The sequence below is a fragment of the Rutilus rutilus genome, assembly GCF_951802725.1.
Source record: "Rutilus rutilus genome assembly, chromosome: 12".
Taxonomy (NCBI): Eukaryota; Metazoa; Chordata; class Actinopteri; order Cypriniformes; family Leuciscidae; genus Rutilus; species Rutilus rutilus.
The window spans coordinates 21,443,068-21,461,765 of record NC_140217.1 but is presented as its reverse complement, the minus strand read 5'-3'; the positions used below and the strand labels follow the sequence as shown (position 1 = coordinate 21,461,765).

Sequence of the window (18,698 nt, the reverse complement as noted above, 5' to 3'; positions counted from 1 at the left end):
GAAAAAATAGGACAGTGGTTAGACAAGGCCAGAGCAGTCATGCTTTTCCTACCAGACTATGGGGCTCCTGACACAGGCAGCTGCCAATCACAGAAGATATCTCTGGGCACCCATGTTCAGTTCATCTCAGCTTTTCCAGATATTTTCACTGAGGCTCCATATGTTATGCTGTCCGGTGGACAGGGCTCTGGCTTGGGATAAAAGACATGTTTTGGATGATCAATCCGATGGCCCTTTTTATTTATTTCCTCCTGTGTTAAGGGCTGGAGGGAGTCCAGCAGCAGGAGAGAGTGTCTAACCGTAAGCTCAACGAGACTGCTTCAAACATTCCTCTGAATTTTTATTAGCTGATATGTGTAACGGGTAGGTTACAACACACTGCAACATAAAACATTATTTTTAGCCTCTATAGATGGAATGCAGATATGTTTTAAGGTGACTTTGGTGTGGATCTGAGTCTGCTTCATGTCAGAGTTTGGTTCGTTTGTTTGTTTTGCATGTAATTTGTAGTGGTTAATCCAAAGTGAGACCAGTACTTAAAGAATTATTCTGGGTTTAGTACAAGTTAAGATCAAATGGAAGCGGGGAAAAAAAAGTATTGACTTCTCTTGATTTCTTTGAAGAATGCCAAAATATGGTTGAATGGGACCTAGGCGCAGTGTTGGGTAAGTTACTCTAAAAAAAGTACTTAATTACTAGCTTCTAATTACATCTTCAACAGTGAATAGAAGATGTAATTAGATTACTCTACTAATTACTCTCTATAAAAAGTGTTGAATTATATATTACAAATTACTTTATAAATCCCATATCAACCTCGACCAGTTGAACAATACAAGGATAGACACTTACAACTGCATAAATGATTCTTGAACTGACCAAAGTGTGTAAAAGGGAGAAGGTTACATTAAAAACATACATTTTAAAATAAAATATTGATGTTAAATCCACTATTGTTATATATACCCGCTCCGAGCAGGATTCAAACCCTAAACCTTACTCCCATTCGGGTCACGGCACCAAATGTAACCCAGTCCTTCCAGAAAAATGCGGAGTTTTTTTGTGATTGTTGCGGGTAAAAATCCTTGATTATGCGGCACGTTTTCTTAAAAAATGCGATGGAATATGCGGGATATTTATGCAATTTTATGCGATGAAATTGCGGGAACTTGCAAAAATTGCGGTTTGATGAAAAAGAGAAAAAATTATTATTATTCCCCCCAACACCCTGTTCTCACTAGGCTACTACCTTAATGTAAAGAGTCATTTCTTATTACCTCCTATGATAAGTAAGCATACTACATCACAGAAAGTGCTGGGAATATTTAAGTTCTCATCTTGTTTTATTTCAGACCTTAATAAACACATGGCTCAAACTCACAAAACATTGATGAGTCAAACAAGTTCTGTAGCTTTACAAAAGGAATATGCTACAACTTCTGTAAAAATGAATAAATTAAATATAAAAAAAAATCTAATGAGGTAGCTATACAAAACAGACATCTTCTGTTAAAATAAGTGCTTCCAATGCACAAAGTGCAATCTCTTACTGTAATGTAAATTTACATACTACTAATATACTTACAATTGTAATAACGTCACTTCATAACGTTCCCATGGGAACAGGGGAAAATGGCTGCTCTTGTGTGAGGTAAACGCAACATTTTTCAAATGACTTTTTTGCAACGAAAATGCGTGGATTATGAAATCATGCAAGCCCCGCATATTTTGCGCGCGGAAATCGGCAATTTACACGGCGAAAGTGCGGCGTATTTGAAAAAATGCGGCCCCTGCATAAATATGCGGACTTTGGCTGATTATGCATTGAATTATGCGATCGCATAATCGCGTTTTTCTGGAGGGACTGGTAACCTTTCCTACTCGACCCGCCCCAAGTGGGATTCGAACCAGTGTCTCTGGCATGGGAGGCGGGCGCGCTAACATTGATGCTATAGACCGCAGTCTCTAGCGTTAGTTCCGTTACATATATAATACATCAGAAGTAACTGTAATTAAATTCTAGAAAAATGAAGAGTTATCCCTTACTTTACTTTTTCAAGGGAAAATTAATTAAAGGAATTAGATTACTAAGTAATTAATTACACCCAACACTGTCTACGTAAATACTCATATTTGAAAATTGTTCGCTAACCTTATCTGTGTAAATTTATATTCAAAATACAACTTAATTACACTAAAATGACCAAAAAAACTTTACAGTTTAAATAATATGCCCACAGAAGACTTATATATTATTTATTATTTTAAGCTGTTTACTTCTATATTATAAGTCTTTTTATTGTTAACTAAAACTATAAAACAATCAATGGTTTTCATTAAATGAAATATAGCTGAAATAAAATATAAATATTAGATGAAGAAAGATTTGTTGCCCTGGAAACTAACTGAAATAAAATAAGTTAAAGTTGTTAAAATTTACTAAAACTAAAACCGAAATAAAAAATATATTAAAGCTAAAATATTGTTTATTATATTATATACTAAAATATTATTTATAATTTATATAAAAAAGCTAATTCAAAATATCAATAAATACTATAATAGTATAGAAATAAAAAACAACAACTAGTTCTCAGGTGGTAGTCATCATGTTGATAAAGTGTGCCATGTTCAATCAAATGAACAAACTCAATAAAAAACAGCAACTCTTTTGGAAATGACCTCTACGGTATCTATTTTCCTTGCGGTCAGGTTTGGTATGATGTTTACTTCCCGGGGCACAGATGCATTTTGAGAGTGTGATAAGGATCAGCGCGCCTGCCGCTTTTCACAGCTCCCTGACCCTGCCGCGCTGCCTCCTCCCTGATCTCCCTTTCCCTGCAATCCTCCCGCGGCCTCACGGTAACCGTTTATTTATCTGAGAAAGTGAGCTCTGTTTCCACAGGATAGCCCTGGCTGAGATACAGTATCTGGTTTCTATAGTGATGGGTGGGAAATAGAGAGATCGCTGAGCCCCAAAAACAAACAGAGTGAGGACTAAAAAGAAGAGTGGAGTTAGATTAAAGGAGAATGGTAACAGCAGCCGTGTTTGCAGGTTTTGATGGGCCTGGTGCAGACAGTTGGTCGGAAATTGCACCTCAGCTTTATTTTTCTTGGTCACCCTAACTGGACACACATATTGATATGTCACACTTATGAACTTTTATTATGCCTACAGAGATTTTTATCGTACTAGTGCATCATCCCTAGACATTGAGTAAATCCAATGCTTACATCTGTTCTGTCCATTGGACCGGATTTCTTTAATTTACATCTTTTGTGTTTGTTTCTGTTATAAATGTGTTAGTATGATAAGAGTAAGACATTTAAACTTCAGGTGACTCCTTCTATTTCAGTAAAGTAAAAAAAATAATCAAATGTTTGCTCTGACCTTATGTGTTTTTCCCCAAGTTATCTAACCTTTAATCACTGATCAAAAATGTATTTTCCACCAGAATCTTCTGAACACACACAGTTGAAGCATTTACTGAACCTTTACTAAGCATTTGCTATTGACATTGCAGATCCACATCTTCACTTGATAAGAATAAAGTATTATTTCAAGTACTTCTTTAAAGTATTACAAAAGATTATTAAAACTTAACTAAAAAAATGTAAAAAATTAAAAATTAATTAAAAAAACACTTTATAGTATAGCGTTATCATAAAGTGTACTTAAGTGTGTAAAAAAAACATATTCATGAAAGTGCACTCTCATTAAGTACACTTAAGAGGCCTTTTATTTCATTCATATATTATCAGCAAGTTTATTTTTATTTTTATTGGAATTAAAACAATTAAGCACACTTCTTTTTTACAAGGGGAGTTATGATGCACAAGAGGTAAAGGAATTTAGTCTGTGTGAGTTCTTGAAGTTTTAATATATTCCATCTTGTGTGTTAACTGTTAATGTTGACTATTTGATTTTTTCATGATGCAAAAACAAAGACATTGAAGCGAAACAAAACTCTCTGACAAAATTAGACCACTGATGTAACATGATTTTCCTAAAAAAAAACACTATGCGTGGCATTAACTGTGAACATCACGAATCGTGCGGTATATCTGACGTGACGTTATCTCATCCCTCTCTTGCTTATCTACAGCACAGGAGACTAACAGAGCTTACCTACAGAGATAGCAGAGCTTACCTTTGACCTCATTCGTGTCTGGACTAATGAAGTAATAGAAACCGAATCAAGAAACACAAATGAAACCATTTATGTTTTTGTGAAACTTTTTATATGAAGCAAGTCAACAAACTGTATGTTCCTGAACATCATTTCATTTTAGGTAGCTCACATTGCTTAAGGCTACCTTTATTTCCCAGTGGGTGTCTGTTCAAGATACATTAAAATCTCATTAAGCCTTGTGGTGCAGTAATTATAATTTAATGACAGTTACAGTGTCACCGCCTGCACCTTCTGCCATTATCAGCGAGAGGCATCTGCATTTACCCAATCCTTTGCCAGACAATAAAACCCGCACCTGCCTCTGCAGCTCACAGTTTGGCTTTGCTAATGGCTCTCAGCAGGTGGATATCTGGACAGAATGTGTCTAGTATTTCTAAGTTTGACAACAGGTGGAAAGAAGTTATTTTTTCCCCTTAAGTTATTATAAGTATTTCAAGGTAACAGAGCAAGTGGTTTTCCACCATATATACTGCAATGCCAGTTGGAACTGGGACAGTATAATGGGCATTTTATTGTGGTAATTACAGTTATGGAACCTTTACAGAAACAATAACTAAATTCAATCATTGTCTGAAGTCATTTAAGTGGAACAACCCAGCTGATGAAATATGTTTCAATTTCGGTCTTTCGCGATTGTTATTGTTGGATAAACCAATTTCCCCAAAAGAAAGTAATTACGATCATATTCACATTTGCCAGGCTCCCAATTTTCCCCAGTTAAGTACACTTGGACCCTTCAGATAATGATGTGTAATTGTGGAATGTCATTGTGCCGCAGCAACGATAAGGGTTGAAGCAGGTTATAGGGCACATTGTTTATCAATTACCGAAGATTACCATAGAAAATTACCCTTGTTAGACTTATAAAATATGTGATAAAAATGATTTAATAGCTATGTGATTTGGTTTGACCATCTGTCTTGTGGAAGATCTCTTGAGGGAAACGCGTGGCCGGTGGCCACAGAGGTGCTTTCTTCACACGCAATTAGGCGCTCTGAAGGCTCACGCTGAGCGTCTGATTACTTTAACATGGTGAAAAACGCTGATTACACCACAATGAGCTTTTCAAGAAGGCCGCTAAGTGATTCTGGAGTCGTAGGCAGAGAATGGCGTCATCCAAAAATGGCGGAGGAGTGAGGACAACGGTTAGAAAAAGAACAATAAACATGTCATAGCAGGATGAATCGGCAACCTGGGCTTTAGATTTACAGTTTTAGGGGCTTCCTGTCTGCTCCCCGCTCACACTGGGAGAGACGGTGTGCCGAACATGTGGCAGGGAGGAGAAAAAACACAACCCGCTGTTGATGAAGGTTTGGACAACCGCCCGATCGCGGGTTTAGTAGCACTTCTGAGAACAATGGAAATGGATGGAAGACAAGTTAGTCTCATTATATTTGTATTCTGGCTGTGATATGTTTCTACTATCCTGGGCATTGCACTGAGACCTCAGCGGGTGTGTGTATGTGTGGTCTGTGTGTTCATTTATCATCTTTAGATGGAAATTTTACCTTATTTTGTATAAATCAACTGGAGCTAGAGACCATACAAATCAAATATTTCCTAATTAACATTGATGAATGAACACTTTATAAGCATGTTTAGAAAAAAGCGGATTTTCATACACATGGCTACACTGCTTAACAAGGCTGGCTACAGTGCAGAGTTTACATAGCAATATTTGTATTTTGCCTGTCGGTTTGTGGTAATATCTCCCATGAGACTCCTTCTACTAATTAGCAGCCTGTTAAAACACTTACACAGGTCAATGCACTGAGAGGGCTGAGCCTTGAAAAATGTTTGAAGTGCTCCCCCTCTCACTGGCTGATGGACACAGGGGTCATTTCCAGGCAATCTGTTCCGATCGGCCAACAGACTTCCCATGGTCTTTCCAGCCCTTCATACCCTTTCTTTCCCCTGTTCCACTGCAGTCCCTCCTTGCCCAACTGAAGTCATTTTCATGCTCTATAAATTTTATTGAAAAATCTGGTGCAGTGGAGTTGTGTTCCAATAAAACAGCGTGAACGCTTGTTAACGTTGAGCGAGGACGGTAAATCGGAGAGGTGACACGCGCTAATGACATCTGCTCCAGAAGGCCTGATCTCCCTGAGACCTTCCCACCACATTGGTGTGAATGAACTTTAAGAATGTAAGTGTGTGGGGGGTAAATGAAAAAGAGAGGCTTAAAGTCCTCACACCTGATGCGATGGCCAAATTGTTGCTGCTAATGAGGCTAATAGAGAGAGAAAAGGACAGATAGTCAGTCACATGAAAGGTAATCGCACTGAATGGACCCTTTTTACATCTACTTCTCAGAAGTAGAAGTTGTCAACGATTAGTAAACATCTATAGTGTAAACTACAAGAAATATCATTTTTGCATTCCTATTTGCCCCAACAGCAAAAGAAAACAAATCCAATATAGTGTTTCAATGACTTTTGCAAAGGAGGAAGAAAATTTATTTTGAAAGATGCATAATGTGTCAGAAGCTGGAAAGATCCCAACACTCCCTCTGCCGTTGTATTAGAAACACTCACGCAGCAGCATTTACCAGTTTTTTTTTATAATTAAGTAGGGGGTAATTAAGTATAAGTAATAAAACGCAAAGTATAGTGTAATAGATGTACATAATTCTTTTTAAAATGAAAATATAAAAACTTTGCTCGATTTAAAAACTGTGGAAACGCGTTATTTTTAACCTGACATTAATATTTAAAGTTGGCACGAAAGGACTCTTTTCTTCCCTATTGTGATGTATATCCCATTGAAATGGCTTCTCAAACCAGAAGAAAATGTAGGAAAGGATTTTGTCCATTGGTGTGCATGGATGAATCGTTTATAATAAATACTGCAGTATTCCATAAACAATAGGAATTGTCCGTTTTGATTTCATGATGACTTTAAGGTTTTTTAAATTTGTAAAGACATTATAATAATCAGATGTGGTCCAAGCATTATCAATGAAGACCATCCCTTTTGTGCTAAACACATTCATATGTGATTTCCTGGCCATAAAGATACCGTAAACGCTTAACTAAAAAGTGCCAATACCAATCGTGGTATCCCAGAAGCCATTTCCCGAAAGCCATTTACAGAAAACGCCAGAGTTATTTGAGTTTTAGGGATCTAGCGCTGCAATGCAAATACCACAGCAGGTGGTAAACTGGATGTAGACTGTGGAGTAGAGTTGCTGCCTAAGACAACAGCCGACTTCTCATACATGGGCTTTCATTTCTTGGGCGTCATCTGTCTTAAAAACTTTGCGAATCATCCTTGAATCCGGAGGGTGTGGAAACATAACCGATCCGATTCCTCCTCCACAGCATTTGGATTGAGTCACCACTGTTTTTGGGGATGGACTTTCCTTTCTGTAGTGTAAGAGCCTCTGTCTCAAAGTGCCTATATGGTATAGCAGTTTGGAAAAAAGGAAGTTGGTTTAGTGTGTGTGAATACAGCTTGCATTATGTGTCAGTAGCTCTGTTTCCATTCAAGTTGCAAATTTAATCTATGTGGAAAAAATCAGAATATCCCCTAGTGAAAAATAAATATACCAAAATGCATGTGAAATACATTTATTTTATATTAAGCATACTACAATATATAATGCTTAATATAAAGAAAAAGAAAGAAAGAAAGAAAGAAAGAAAGAAAGAAAGAAAGAAAGAAAGAAAGAAAGAGAAAGAAAGAAAGAAAGAAAGAAAGAAAGAAAGAAAGAAAGAAAGAAAGAAAGAAAGAAAGAAAGAAAGAAAGAAGTACTCTTAATAATATTTATTTCAGTCTAAAGCGGTATGTCAGTAAATATGTTAATGGATTTGTAGTATACTTAGTATGAAATAAATGTATTTTAAATACATTTGGGTATAGGTTTTTTCACTAGGGAATAGCCTACCATGTGCTCAAGGGAACTTCCAGGGAAAGTAGAAAAATCTAAATGGAAATTGTAGAAACTTTACAATGAACAAATTAAGGTTTAGAACAAACAAACACAAACTTCATGTTTGCTAGCTATTGGTGGCAGTTGCCATATGTCTGTTGGTGATTTTTTGATGATAGGCTTTGGCACTGGCATTTCAGAATGTCCAGAGCATCATACATCATTTAGTTCGACCCGGATCTCGTGTTGCAGAGCATGTTCTTGCACACCGTGGTGGTTTTACTGGCATACCATGTTGATCTTCTGATAAGATTTCACTCTGAGAGGAATACTACTGCCGGGCCACGGAATTGGCCCTCCATGCCCCAAGTAGATGGCCTGTGTTATTGGCCGCTCTACGCTGAAATGGTCACTGCGGAAGGTTTCTGTGGTTAACCTCTAAAGATTGTCTGGAAGAGACTTGACACCAGTGACTGCAGGGTGTTGAGGGTGCACCCCATGGGTGGGAATGTTTCACAACACAAAAAGTCAAGTGTCCATTCTCTTCTGATGCCCTCATGAGATAGTTTCACCACCCCGCCACTTCAGTGTTTCAGGGAGCAGCAGTCTCCAGTGGGTGTTGTCACCTGTCTCCATCCAGCAATGTTGCTGGAGTGTGGCACATGTCCCCTCATACAGAGGGTATTGGGACATTATAGGTTGTTAGCGCAGTCAGCCCCCCCAGACAGTGTAGGCCTCTCCCCTCACAACTAGTCCCTTCAGTCAATATGTTCAGTTTTTCCTTGGCAGTTTCAGGGCACCGAATGGACCATTTCCTCCTCAGGAGAACGCATGGCATTGTGGTAACTTCTACCAGTTGTGTCTTTGTGGAATGAGGTTATATGACTCACTTCGGCAGGTTTGCTTTGGTGGCAAAGCACACCAGTATAGAGTCGTCCTCTCTGCCTGACCTTATCACCTCAAAACTCGACATCAAGATGCCGTTCTCACTCATTTTAGGTGTTTAGGGTTAGCCAGGACTGAGTTCTAAAAGCCATCCTAAAAGCTAGAGCTCTCTCCATGAGGAAACTTTAAGCCTTAAGGTGGCGTCTCTTGTATCATGGTGCGCTCCAGTCCACTGCCCTATTGGGCCCTTTGAGTCCTTGGAGTCAGCCTCTGAGAAGTTTCTGACTCTCAAGTTGGCTCTGTCCATGGCATTACTTTGCTTAAAAGGTTAAGAGATTTGCAGACCCTCTCAGTTGTCTGTTGCTTAGATTGTGCCCTTGGACTGGTCAAAATGATATTGGCACCTGAGGTCTGGTAATATTCCGAACATGCCTTTCTCGATTGTTCATCCGGTCGTTCTTCAAGCCTTCTTCCCTCTGCCATTTGACTTGTGGAGCAGGATGTGGGACCATGAATGGGGTTCAACAGTTTGGAAATGTATTCAATAGATTCAGTATGGCGGCGTGGATATTATGTTCCTATAGCGTCAACAAGACACAGCGTCACATTGCAATACTTTAAGCACGCCTGTGCGGCTTCTTCAGACAATTAGAATCTGGAGATTCCGTATCGTAGGTGCTCTTTTATGGTCTTTGTGGTCCTGAATCTCCATGGTCCAATAGGATTGAAGAGATTTCACACATGCTTCAGACACCGTTTCAGAGTGAAGGTGTTCCCAAAGTGTCAACACAATGACGCAGCATCTCGTTTCCATCTCCGGGAACTGAGTTACATGTAACTCTGAGACGTTTCCATCATAGTTTATGTGGAAGTCTTTTTACTATATATTGAAAGAGATTGCCTGCAGTTGTTACATTAAATAGCTATATATATTTAACACTTATATACATTTGCATATGTTTTATGCAATAAAATAAATAAATAAATAAATAAAAAATGCTTTTTTTCTTATGTTTTCTTACTTTGTTTGTTTGAGACATCCCAAAACAATTCCAAAGCACATTTAGGCCTGTGATTTGGCATACAGTATTAATAAGAAATAACAGCAATACAATACGACTCAGGAGGTCTTTCCCTGGCCTGAGGGGAAAGAATCATCACTGTAATTTTCTAACATGGTTATTTTCTCATAAAACTGCCACACCAACAGCTCTGCAGCATTATCAATGACTTCAGTGACTAATTTGACAAGATAATGTCTTCATAAAGAGTTCCCCTTTTCTCTTCTCTGAGTGCCAAGGTAGCGACGTATGACTACATGCTATAGCTCAGATTGCCAACATTCCAAATGAATGTGATATCTGTGACAATGAGTTGAGCAATCACTTAGTTTCACAGAACTAAGCTCAAACAGACACTGAGCCTTAATGCCTGGTGCCTTTTGACACCACTCCATTTTGGCTCACAGTGTTTGCAGGTTCTCAGTCGGCAGGTTTTACTCAATGGACTATGGTACTATTAAGGCTACACAAGAACCGTTTCAGAGAGAAGCATAAATATATTATTGTTGTTGGCAATATAACAGGACTGATGCTAAGTTGATTTGTTTAATGCCTCAGATCTTGTGATGAATTGCCTAGCCTTGTTGCTCATGATCGTAGCTCAAGAAGAATTTTACGATGTTTAAAGCAATGAACCAAGACAGACAAGGTAATAAAATAAATTTCCTTTTAACATAAGTCTTGGACGATGGAAACATGTTCAGTGTAACACTTCATCCATTAGCATCCAAACTAACTGCTTTCACAAATAATGATTCAGATTCTGCTATTTCATTTAGCACATGTGCAGTGAAATGACAGTATTGCTGTGTAAACTCTGCTTTCTGTGCTGCCGTAGCCCGAAAGCTGGATCTTTTCTCATCTTTATGTGTCTGGATTTGCTCAGTCTGGGGAATCTACATAAATCCCAGAAGGCTTTCACCAAGCTGGGATGAATAGAGGTGGCCGCTTTATTCTGCTTCTGTAAAATTCTCACAATGTGAATCACACAAAACAGACATCCTCAAAAGTTCATTCAAGGCAAAGAAACAAAATGAAATATTCTCTTGTGTTTATCTCTTTTGTTTATGCCTTGCTGTTCTTTCTCTTTTTCCCTTTTTTGTCCTTGCAGGATTTTATCTCTCCTTGTCATTGTCTTCTTTCTTTCTCTTCCTCCACACACACACTTATTGATGCAAAGTCATACAAAATGCCTCCGTTAGCCAGGAAATACATGCACCAACATTGACACACTACCTTTTGGCACACTATGTATTCCTACATCACAGCATGGAGTTGGATTATCTCTTCTGATGCAAGGGGTGGTGCACGGTTTGGAACAGCTGATCATCCCTAACGAGGGGGCAAGCTGGTCATTAAATGGGTGCTAATACTGGAAAGTGGAGGCCATTAAGTCTTCTTTGTTGTGGTTATAAAACCCTTAGGAGCCTCTTGACCTGAAACCCTTATTAGTTTCCAAGCATTCAGAGCCATCCTTCTTATCACACTGGCCCTACTTAACATCTTCATAACAAAAGAACAGATAGATAGAAAGAAAGAGAAAGAGTGAGATAAAGATGGAGAGAACATTATGCATAAAGAACAAAAAGCCCCTGACACATAGAGTACAGCAGAAACAGAAAAAAAATATATATATGTCATGCTGGAGCAGCTGAAAATGAAATTACTAATTAATCTGAGCATCGCCAACTTGGACATGACGAAGGATCTACTAAAACTGTGTGAGAAAATTCTAGACAAAACACACAAAAACTAAATATGAAAACATCTGCAAACCACTCAGTTTTCAAAAGCAACACTGGATCACACTTTATATTTGGTGTCTTAAACTACTATACTTTAAATAAAAAAATATTAGTACAATGTGTTGATGTTGTATTGAAAAACGCTTTTGCTGCTACTGAGGTGGGAATTGGGTAAAGTTACGGACAGGTTTAGTGGTATGGGTAGGCTTAAGGGTGGGTTAAAAGGGTCAACAGTGTAATCAGAGCTGTAATTACGTAAATTAATTACAGATGTAAATGCATGCAGGTAATAATAATATTAATACAAGTATAATGTAAAAAACAACAACATGCAAGTGCATTGTATCAAATGATTGATTTAAATGTTAGTACATACATAGTAATTAAACATAGGCCTACCTAACATAAAGTGGGACCCAACACTGACATCAGCGGATTTCAGAGGAAAGCTGTGTCTTTTTTCCTTCCTTGGTGTACTCGTTTAATGCTAAGCCTGCATGAATGTGAGAAAAGAGCACCAAACAGGCAAAAGCTCACATGAGAGAAGGAGTGCCTTAGCATCACTGTAATTGGCTAATTATCCTGTCACAACTGTGCCACAAATCAACTTGAATGTGTCACACTGATAGAATTGTATAGACTAATTACAAAGTAAATAACTCACCCACTCGGATATAACCGCTTTTGGTAATGTACAAACTGAAATAACCTGAAATAGAATTAAAACATGAATTAAAAGTGCACCTCATGCCCGCAACCATATAATGTATAAAGCGATCACTCAAGAGACACATTCCAGGTCAAACTGGTCAAGTGTTTATGCATCTGGTTGTTGAAACTACATTTGCATTTTACTCCTCCCAAAATGTAAAAAAATAAACATGTGAGAGCGTGTAAATTGAACCATTTTAGCAAATCAGATTGCTATTGTACCGGTCACTTTGTGCTTTTATGGTCATTTGAGGTAAAATGAGAACTGCGCATGTGCGTAGAGTGTCAGTAATTGATTTTGACAGGTGAGGAGAAGAGATAACCACTCTACCGACCAGACTTGAATGTTTATTTGTATACTTTTTCTCACTCAATCCCCATGTATGCGGACGAGTGTGACGTTTAAGTAATTTTATTAAACCCGGGGAAAATACGCCATCTCTCGTCTCTCGTGCATCTTTTCCTCTGACACCACATATTGTTTTTCTCTCTCTGGGCAATAACATCCCAACTTTGCGTTACACTATCCGATCATAAAGGACGCATGAAGTGACCAGGTGTAAACAGCCCCCTTGATTCAGTGCATCACAGATTTTCTGCTTCTGTTCAAGGACTCTTAATTTGAGTATTTTCAGTTCCTTTGTTGTCATAGTTATTGATTTGGTTTCCTTTGCTAGTTTGTTTCTATGGTTTCTGATTTGTTAATTGATTACGTTCACATGTGTCTTGTTTGGTTCCTCATTTAGCCTTGTGTGTGTATAGTCCTCAGTTTCAGTTCTGTTTTGTCTGTTCTGGTTGCGTTAATGGTTGCTTTCTGTTTCTCGAGCGTTTTCCTGTTATCCTGAGTATTTTGCTTCTTTTTTAAAGTTCTACTGCTGCAACTATAGATCCTCGTCTCCTAGCATTTGTTAACCATGCTGTGACACAGTGAGGTCCAGATAATATTTGTGACTTGAATACCCTGAGAACATTTAAACATTAGACATTTCTAGGTTAATATTATTCACTATACAACAGTCTAAAATAATAGGCAAACAATAAGCTAATTAAAAAATAAGTTACACAAAATATACATCAAAAATATACATTTCTGTGACTTTCTGTGAAAATTATACTATTGATTACTTGTTGATAAGTATAAGATAAAATGGAATATGATTTTTTGATACAAACCTAGAGAGGGGACGTTTCCTCATTTCAGCTCACCCACCACTCATCTTTCGGAGGTTGGAAGGTTTTGAGAAGGAAATATTTTAGGATGAAATGTGTGTGTTGATATGATATGTTAAGCCAGCGGCTGGAAGTGTATTAAAGCATATGTTTATTCGAAAGAGGGAGTCCCTCCAAAACCTCCAAAATCCACATATTCTTAAATTCATTGCCAAAACTGAGCATGTTTTATTACTAACCAACAGCAGTCAGGCAAAGCAGTGCTCTTGTGCTCCCATGTGGATGAATTTATAATTATGAAGAACCGGAGGTACATAAATCATAATCCCAGCATTCTGCAGCCAGTGATGAATAATGCAGCAGATATCATCCCAGGAGTTGGAATGACATTAAAAGGTTATGCTGTTTGGTTGTCAATAAAAATGTACACATTTGCAGTTTATTCATTTAAATGTCAGTGTGTTACTGATCTGGGAGTTTATGTTGATAAACATATAGGCTGAACCCAATTAGAGCAATTTTTAAAGTTCATGCCATAATTTAACAAGCAGCATACATATAAATATGTTTTTTTTTTTTTTTTTTTTTTCTTGGGGGTTGGGGGGATGAAGGCTGCTCTTACAAAGCGAAGACAGGTTGTTGTGCGTGTTTGGGTGCATGCGCATGTGAGAGTTTTTGTCGTGTGGAGTGATTCTCTGTTTGACAGCGCTCACATTTGTGTTGAATTAGGACTCAAAGGGCTTGAGCGAGGTCCGTTTGACTCTGGGGTTCACATACAGGTGGAAACAAAAGCTTCAACGCTCTTCAGCTCTCTCAGCATGCTGGGTGGAGAAGAGAGGCACTGCCTGAAATGTGTGTCCTGTTAGAAATATACTGTTGACGTGTGGGACGTGATCCCCCCCGCTGTTATTCTCCAGTGTGTCCACACCAGTTCGTCTGATCAAAGACTCCAATGGTAACATGTTCTTTTCCTGGCTGCCTCAACTCCTCTAATCTTTTATTTGTTTATTTCATGCCAAGGTGATAGTTTGGAAATCTAACACTCGTTCACTCCGGGATTGGAGGAGAGGTGGTACCTCACTCTCTAAACATGTGATTTGTAAAGGTTTTCATTTTTTTTTCGGGACTCATTAAAAGCATTCCAGATTTGAGTCATGATTTGGCTAATAACTGTTTATATTTTTAAGAGGAATTTTTTATGTTTACATTTTCCTTCACAAAGGTGCAGACAGCTGTCTACATAAAGAATAAATAATCTCAGACAGGTATGTTTCTTGTCGACAAAATGACAGCGTGACTGACAACATGTCAGGGTCTTGGGAAAACTCCAGTATTGCTTTTAATTCAACTCGATGTATTTTGAAAATATATATTTTTTTGCACATGTTAAGTATTGTGTAATATGATTTTATAATTTAACATAATAATTTATGACTCAAAATATCTGCCAATATAATTTAATGTAGATATTAGATAATAGCTATATACACTCATTTTCTCTGTATATATTTGAAGCATATTGAAACTGTTGGTAACACTTTATTTTACAGTGTCCTTGTTACATATGTTACATGTACTTACCATAGTAATATCAGTAAATTATATGCAACCAAACCCTAATCCTACCCTAACCCTATAATAAGTACATGTAATTGCTTAATATTACTCACTACTTAACAATATAATTACACTTTAACAATGACACCTTAAAATAAAGTTTAACCAAACTGTTTTATGTATAAGACTTATTCATACTTTGTTCTACTATGAAAGCACTGTCTGTAACAGATAAGCAGAGCTCTGCACTTTATTTTACAGTGCCCTTGTTACATATGTTACATGTAGTTACTGTGGTAATAACTAGGCTATTAGTTATGCATGATTAAATGCAACTAACCATAAACCAAACCCCAATTCTAACCCTATCCCTACAGTAAGTACATGTAGGCCAAGTTAATTATTACACAGTACTTAAATGCATAATTACACTGTAACACGGACACCTTCAAATAAATTGTAACCCAGATCTCCAACAGCCGCTTTAGCAAGAGTAGCATGCTGTTACAATCAGTGGTATGAAATCTGGAAAAGCAAGTCAAATTTGACAGGAGATTCCATTTGAGCACAAAGAGCACATTGTTGTGTTCTCCGATAATAATGAAAACATTTTTTTTCCATTATGATTAGATTAAAAGTAAAACATTAATTAGTTTGAGAAAAAACACGATGTGAGTGAAGTGATCATTTCCCTATAAACAAGAATTCCAGAGAGTGTGAATCAGATAATTGGCTCCAGTGTGGTCTTAACATTTTCAATACGAGAGCCGCAAATCAAACCGACACAAACAAAGCGCTTAACTATCACCAAGCAGTGTGTCAACATCACATTCATATGGCAGTCCGCCAGAGAGCCTCCAAAGACAGGAACATATAGGAGACAGAAAAGGAGACTGAAACTTTATTGATCCATGTGCTACTGTACTGTATGTATTAATAGTAATGCTTACAGCAATGGTCTGTTCTGTTTATTGAACAATTATAGATGCAATCATATTGCAAAGTCATCAAAAGTCAACAAGGCACTTTATTTTAGCCTGTGCAACTATAATAAAGTGACTGCAAGTTTCATGTACCCTTCAAGGAATATAGTTTCACAAAAATCTAAATTCTGTCACTATTTACACACTGGCATGCTGTTACCGTATATGATTTTCTGTATTTGATTAAACACAAAAGGAGAACATTTGTCCGCCTATAACAACTGTATTCCAAGTCTCATCATACAATATCAAATGAAATCATATGATAGCTCATGGTGAGAAACTGAAAAGGACAGGACTATCATCAAGATTTTCAGTGAAGAATTAATTAAATATCACTCTTTCTCAAGCAAACCAACTATATTATAATTTGTATAAATTAAATATAGCCCACAAGGTAAATATATACAGTGCTTTTGCATTTTTATGAAAAGCTGAAAAATCCTAATCGTAATATTTTTGCATTATTTTCCAATTCAAATATCTAAAACTCTAAAAAACTAAAAAGTTACTTCTTTGAAAAGAATAAAAATCAATTGAAAACAAGTTAAAAAGACTAATGACTTTTGCAGTGTAGTTCATTTTAATAGCATGAAAAGAAGTGATCAGCAGAGTCTTCAAATATTCCCTTTTTTGTTTCATTTTCAAAAAGAAAGTCAACATAAGGGTGAGTAAATAATGAACGATTAAAAAAGAAAGAAAGTTCGACTGACGCTGCCAGAAGAAATATATGGCATGAAGTTTACAAGCTTCTATTTTATTGAATTTATTACTCTTAGTCTCTGCGACCAAACCACTGAATATCTTTGGCTGACCACAGAACCACCATGCCAACGTTCATCATTGGCTCAGTCATGAAGAAAACGCATATGTATTTTGCCAGTATTGATTTAAGGCCCAGAGCAAAAAAAGCCTTGAAATGACGCAACATCCGAAAAACGCATGTGCAGGCACACATAAACTCTTACATTCCACTTACACACACTCCATGTCATACAACCACCCAAGCACACTCCCCATGTTTAACTTCGCTGAAAGACGACCAAACCAAAACAAGGCTGATGTGGTGATATCCAATATTTTCTCATTAAGTCTTACGGGGCTCAGGGGCTAATCGCATTACTTAAAAGGGCACACACAGATTAAAACTAAACTAGCTATGGATGGGTCCTCTTCCATGTTTTTTTAAAAGGATAGCACCCCTCGGCGTAACTCCTTCTCTGATGGGCCGGTGTTAGGTGTTGGTATTGAGTCTAGTTCGGGCTGGTGGTACCGACCCCCGGTACAGGAAAGATCTCACGCCCTAGAGTTCATGACATATGACTGTTGCTTTTTGACACTGAAGGTCAAGCCTCACACCTGAGATGGTGTCGGAGCAGACAGACATCACATGCCTGAGATGTTTCTCTTCTGAAGGATGTATGAGCTGTGAGTGGATTCTTTAGCTCTAAGTCACGGAATGCGGGTTTGTTTTTACCCCCATTTGATGTAGTGCGCCACCATTTTGGTAACGCTTCACCAAGCGTGATGTTTCATTGATAATAAAAAAAAAACTGTCCTGCTGGCTTTTTAGTTTCTCTTTTTTACGCCCATGTTTAAATTTACATCAATTTTAGCATTAAATGTATTCAAATATGAGGTGAAAAACATTGAAATCTGATGCTTTCAACACCTCTCACTCAAACTGCTGAATCAACAGCTGTAATCTCCGAATTATGTGCAAGAGGTGACGTCTTTTTATCTTCCCTCTGTCTGACAGGCTCAGAGAAAAAAAGGCCAATAGTGTTGAGTGCTGGACTAATATCCCTGATAACTGAGGAGAATTACCAATTGCCTGTTTTGACACTGTTTATACAGCACGCTTTTACACAGAGTGTAAGAGCGAGCATTAATCCCCGCTTACTTATTGGTATGTTCCGTCTTTTCAGGAAGAGAAGAGAAGATTGCAGAACTACTACTGATAAAGTGTGCGAGTTTAACACATAAACGTTTGTTGAAGGTCAGGTTAACGAAAATACACTCATACCTAATAAACGGGGTGATACGCTGATAACTTCAACCAAATGCATCGGCGTGGAAAAAAAAAAACATTAATCTACGTCAACTAATTCAAGCGCTAACAGAGTGTTTGAGGAAATCCTCATGTTTGCAGAGGAAGGAAATGAGTGGTTGCTAGCAGAGAGGAGTCTGCTGGCTCTTTAAATTGTAATGTGAGGAAGTCATTGTTGACAAATAAACGCTGACAAAGAGTCCTACATTCCAAAAAAATAAATAAATGGGCAATAAGTATCGATTGGAGTTGAAATAATGTGATTATGTGAGAAGAAAAGACCACTAAATGCTATAAGAGACATGGAACTAGCAAAATAGAAGAAAACTATACAGGGCAGGAATAATAAAAAAAAAAAAAATTTAAATAATAAAAAGTGAGGAAAAACATGGCAGAATTATAGGCTATTGTAGAAAAATATGAAACAAAATTAAACGAGAAAAATGTTTCTTTTAATATTTTATTTTGAATT

General features: G+C 37.5%; 1 protein-coding gene across 2 annotated transcripts in view; it reads left to right on the top strand.

Annotated features, from left to right (window-relative positions):
- Positions 1 to 18,698, top strand: part of ntn1a (netrin 1a) — a 74,241-nt gene that overhangs the window by 23,549 nt on the left and 31,994 nt on the right. The window lies entirely within an intron of this gene.